This window comes from Ictidomys tridecemlineatus, chromosome 5 (assembly GCF_052094955.1).
Source record: "Ictidomys tridecemlineatus isolate mIctTri1 chromosome 5, mIctTri1.hap1, whole genome shotgun sequence".
Taxonomy (NCBI): domain Eukaryota; kingdom Metazoa; phylum Chordata; class Mammalia; order Rodentia; family Sciuridae; genus Ictidomys; species Ictidomys tridecemlineatus.
In genome coordinates, this window is record NC_135481.1 from 48,046,483 (window position 1) to 48,052,482 (window position 6,000).

Consider the following 6,000-nt stretch of genomic DNA (forward strand, 5'->3'; position numbering starts at 1 on the left):
CATTGAATGAGATTCCTATATCTGGAAATAGTTGACTTAAGATTACTTTCAGTTCTAATATTTTATGACTTAGTGGATCTTATTTCTGTCCTTTACAACTCTTGACTTGTTGCTCAGACTAGTGAAGACTAGTTGGCTGAGTATTAATCTTCCAGTTAGGTTGAATGTATTTCCAGACTAAACTATGAACAAAGAGACCCTCAGAAACACATTTGGATCTCTGTAAGTCAAGAACTTACTGTTTTCTCCTAAGGCTCTAGACTTTGAGTATCTTATCAACACACTTAGAATTTTGAAATAGAGAACTTTTTATGTGCAAACAAAGAGAGTTTTTGAATTAGGTTATTCTTGGGCTCACAGAGCCTGAATTTTCTTTAGGACAGAGGATCATGCTTATTTACATAACCAGTCCTGTCTTAAGATTAAAGAGAGTTCCAATGATACACCATTCCTTTTTTTTTTCATTCCTTATAAGTCCTTAGATCTGACTCTTCTCTACATTTGAAATTTGTGTGCTAATATGGAATGAATTGAGTAATAGGAGAGCTCTCACTAAGGTTCTATCAAGTTTTGGCTAGGTAGCAACTTCATGTTTCCTATGGCTTAACATTCAGTGTGAGAGAAAAAGATCTTGTGACTAAGCTCAGTGCTCATTGGTATCTCCACTGCTAACTATGTCCGTTCTTCCAGGAAACTCTATACATAATCCTGGGTCTATTCCTTGAGGCCTCTTTGGTCTGGAAAATATTTAGGGAAGGTGACATCAAATCCAACATTTCCTTGATTCTTAGAGAAACTCTTCTTTGCCTAATTTTAAATGTCAAATTACAAGGTAACAGATAATTTATACATCATAAAATTCTTGTGTCATAATTTAAATTGTAGAGTTTTCTATTATAAAGGCCCAAAGGTAATGGTGCTTCTATCTATAGTATCTTAGAATTAAAGAAATACAGAAATTGTATTTTGTGGCAGCTGCTCTGTATCAGGTTCCTTTCTTATTTTTCTTTATATATGATGGTCAACTTTCCATAACAGTTAATATGAATCTACCACATTATCTTAAAATGTCTGCATAGGATTCCAGTTAATGGACATCATCATTTGTTTTATCATTCTACTTGGTCGGTTATTTATGTTTCAAAAGTTGTGAATTACACAACACAGTGAACTTTTGGAAGCATTAATATTAGGTAAATGTTATGAAATGAACTTGTTGATTGGTTAATGTGCTGATTTGTATTCCATAAAAGATGTATCAGTTTATATATCTATCAACTATTATATAAGAGTGCCTATTCATGAATTGGGATATGATTTTTACATCTGTTAGGCAATATGATTCTTTGTTGTTTCAAATTCACATTCTTTTATTTTTGACTTTTTTTATTAGTTGCTGAAGACAATGATCTTGACATATCATACATTTGATTCAAATGGGGTATGAATTCTCATTTTTCCACGTGTGCAGATTGCAGGATCACATTGGTTATACAGCCACGTTTATAATGAATCACTTGTTTGGTACTTAACAAATTTGATGTGAAGTGTAAAAATGGGCATCTGAGTTTGAGAAGATTGTATTAAAAATGTAGGTAATATTTGGGCAATGATGTAGCACTTTGTACATTTTGTATAGCACATTTGATTGTATTATACTTAATTATATGAGTTGAACTCTTTTTTTTCCATAACTTATTGAGGTAAAGTGCACATATTTGAAGTGTGAATTTGATCAATTTTGACATTAATGTAACAAATACAATCAATATAAAAAGTATTTCTATTACTGTTTTATATTTGAAATCATGCAGTCTGTGTTTCCTTCATGATTTATTACATTAGAAATCAATCACCTTAAGATATGTAGAACTTCACCCCCACATGTCAACTATTTAAAAAATAAATTGCGTACTTATAATCTCAGAGGTTAAGGAAGAAAGCCCCAGAAAAGTAAATAAAAAGTGCTTTGAACTAAGTGATATTAAAAGCTTAAAATATCAGGATCTCTGGGTTGAAACAGTACTTGGATGAACATTTATAACTTACAGTACTTGTATCAGAAAGAAGCTAAGATAATAATCAAATTATTTTCAAATTATGTAGTAGAAAGGAAAAAAATAAGAGTAAGAACAGAAATATATGAAATAGAGAAGAAATTTGATATAAAATTAACAAGTTTAATCAAGAAAAAAGCAAGAACACAAAAATTAATATCAATGAAAAGGGAGCTATCAAAATCACCCTCCAGATGCTAAAAATATAATAAGGTAATTTTAACAATTGTATGCCAACATATGTGATAGCTTATATAACATAGTCTATGTTAAAGAAGGATCTGTGTGCTGCTGAGAAGAAAGTGTATTCAGTCATTGGTGGATGAAATATTTTATATATATCTGTTAAGTGTAAATTATCAATTGTATTTTTTACTTCTATAGTTTTTTTTTTTAATTTAGTTTTTGTTTGGAGGATCTATCCAGTGGTAACAAAGGCATGTTACAATTACTCAGTATTATTGTGTTATGGTCTATTTGGTTCTTGAATTTGAGAAGGGTTTGTTTGATTTACATAGGTGCTCCAGTGTTTGGGGCATAAATACTTAGGATTGTATGTCTTGTTGTTGATGTATAATTTCCTTATGCAGTATGAAATAGCCTCTTTGTTCCTTCTGATTAACTTTGGCTTAAAGTTCACTTTACCTGATATGAGGAAAGAACCCTCCCACCCCCCACTTTTTTTTTTTTAATGTGATCCATGTGAGTGGTATGTATTTTCCCATCCTTTCACTTTCAGTGTGTGGATGTCTTTGCTGTGGGGTGAGTCTCTTGGAGACAACATATTGTTTGGCCTTGTTTTTTAATCTAATCTGCCAGTCTGTGTCTTTTGATTGATAAATTTAGGCCATTAATGTTCAAGGTTATTATTGAGATGATTTGCATTCCTGGTCATTTGGGCTTATTTCTGTTTTTGTTTGTTTGTTTATTTGCTTGTTACCAGAGATTGAACTCAGGGGCACTCAACCACTGAGCCACATCCCCAGCCCTATTTTGTATTTTATTTAGAGAGAGGGAGGGTCTCACTAAGTTGTTTAGTCCCTTGCTTTTGCTGAGGCTGGCTTTGAAATCAAGATCCTCCTGCCTCAGCCTCCTGAGCCAGTGAGATTACAGGTGTGCACCATCACACCTGGCTTATTTCTGGCTTTTAATTTGAATTAATTTCTCCTTTGATTGACTATTCCTTTAGTGCAGTTCCTCCCTTTGCTGGTTTTCATTTTTTAAAAAAATTTATCTTCATGGAATATTTTGTTGAGAATGTTCTGTAGTACAGGCTTTCTAGTTGCAAATTCTTTTAAGTTTTGTTTATCATGGAAGGTTTTTATTTTACCTTCAAATCAAAAGCTTAATTTTGTTGGATATAGGATTCTTGATATAGGATATAGGATATAGGATTTTCTTTCAAAGCTTGGAATATATTATTTTGGGACCTCCTATCTTTGAGGGTCTGGATTGAGAAATCATCTGAGATCTGAATTGGTTTGACCCTATATGTAATCTGATATTTTTCTCTGGCAGTCTTTAAAATTCTATACTTATTCTGTGTGCTAGGCATTTTCATTAAAATTTGCCTTAGCGTGAGTCTGTGGTGATTTTGTACATTTGGGGTCCTGTAAGCCTCTTGTATTTGATTTTCTATTTCATTCTTTAGGTTTCAGAAATTTTCTGATATTATTTCATTGAAAAGTTTGTGCATTTCTTTGGTTTCTATCTCCACACCTTCATCTATCCTGATAAATCTTAAATTTGGTCTTTTCATGTTATTCCATAGTTCTTGGAAGTTCTGTTCATAATTCCTTAACATCTTCTCTCCATGGTCAACTTTATTATCAAGATTATATATTTTGTCTTTATTTTCTGAAGTCTGTCTTCCAAGTGGTCTAGTCTGTTGGTGATGCTTTCTATTGAATTTTTAATTTGGTCCAGTATCTCCTTCATTTCAAGAATTTCTTTTTCTTTTTTTTTTTTTCAGAATCTCCACCTCTTTATTGAACTGATCCTTCTCATCCTGCATTTTCTCCCTGATTTCATTTCTTATAGTGTCCTTTACTTCACAGATCAGTTTAACTATGTACATTCCAAACTCCTTCTCTGACATTCTTCCACCGTGGTGTCAGTGGATTCTGTTATTGGAGTATCTTGGTTTGCTTTGGGTGATATATGATGTGATGATTTTGAGGGACGAGGAGTGATGAAGTAAAAAATTAAAGGAAGAGTAAAAGAATAATAGAGGAATCTGAGATCTGAATTGGTTTCTCCCTATATGTAGATGGGGGCTTCTTTCCCCATGCATGGATAATAGAGATTTTTAGAAGAAAAGAGAAGTAAGGAATATAGGAGGAAAAAATATATAAAGTAAAAATTTAAAAAATTAAAAATATAAATAAAAGAACACAAAACAAAACTAAAATATACTAATCAAACATCCTAATTCACAAAAAAATCCATGAAAAATAAATGACTTTAAAAAAGCTAGGAATTGGTCTGGGGATGTGGCTCAAGCCGTAGTGTGCTCGCCTGGCATGTGTGCGGCCCGGGCTCGATCCTCAGCACCACATACAGACAAAGATGTTGTGTCTGCCGAAAACTAAAAAATAAAATATTAAAAATTCTCTCTCTCTCTTTAAAAAAAAAGCTAGGAATTAGGAGAAAAACAAATATGAATTTGTGTAAATGTTCTTGTTCCATTTAAGGTCACAATTAGAGAAAAAGAGTAAAAAAAGATCTTGATGAAAAGTTAAAGAATTATTTCCAATGGAGTTCAAAAGATTCTCAGTTTCTCTTCTCAGCACTTTTAGGTGGGGTCCTCTGAAGCATGATGCTCCTCTCCTCTGGATTGCTGTATTTGGAATTTCAGGAGGCAGGGTTTAGGCTTAGGTGGGCCTAAGCTTTTTACTGAATGCCAATTGGTCTGGAGATTTTAAATCAGGACACCTCCAGCATCCAGTACTTGCTGGTCCATGCTGGAAGACTGTATCCCAGAAAGCTTCCTGGGCTCCAGATGTGTGTTGGGGGATCCAATTCTTGGTCTCCTATGTCATCTTTGGACCCCAGGTTTCCTGGTCCTGGGTTCAGTCTCCAATCTCTCCCACCCTTGCCTTTCTGGATTCCCAACCAGATATGTCTCTCCCAGCTGGTCCTTCAAGCAGTTGGATTGGAGGAGAAGGGGTAGAGCTGAGTGGGCTTCCAAGACCAGTTGTCCCCTGTATAAACTCTCTATATTTGATTTTCACCTGATCACTTAAGCACACTTGTGGGGAGCCATAGTGAATGACCACACTCTTTCAGTCCTGATGCCTCAGATTCTGACCAATCACTGCATTTGCTCTGGCTGGGGAAGGGTCTAGTTTGGATAGTAAGAGATCTTCTTTGTGGGATGTGTCCCCAGGCTTGAGTTACACTCACCTGTCCCTTGTAGCCCTGTCCCTTGTGCCCTTTTTTGGATTGAACTTTATAAGAACAAGAGTCCTCCCGCCCCCCCATAAAAGCTCACTTCTGAGTGTACTTTCTCTCTCGCCATCCTCTCATGACTTTCTCTTGCTCTCCTTCTTGGGGAGGCCAAGAGCAGGGAAGCCATGCTGAAGCTTGTATTAAGGTAAATTGTGTCTGTGTTTTATTTGGTGTCCCTACAAATTCACACGCGCTCTTAAGTTCAGTTGCCCACCTGGTCGGGGGTGGCACACACTCTATGTTGAGCAGTGTGTTTGTTGGACCTGTATTTTGGGCCAAACTCAGGTTTGCCAGGAATTGATCCGCTCAGTGCTGCTCCCAAGCAGTGGCTGTGAAATAGTATCTTCCTTAGACCTCTGCACACTGCTTAGAGAGATAGGGGCTTCTTTCCCCACATATGGATAATGTGCAGCACATCTTTCAGGTTTTCCAGGTAATGTCCTTGATCTGTAAATGCTCTGTTCCCAAACTCACCTTGGGCATCCCCTAAATG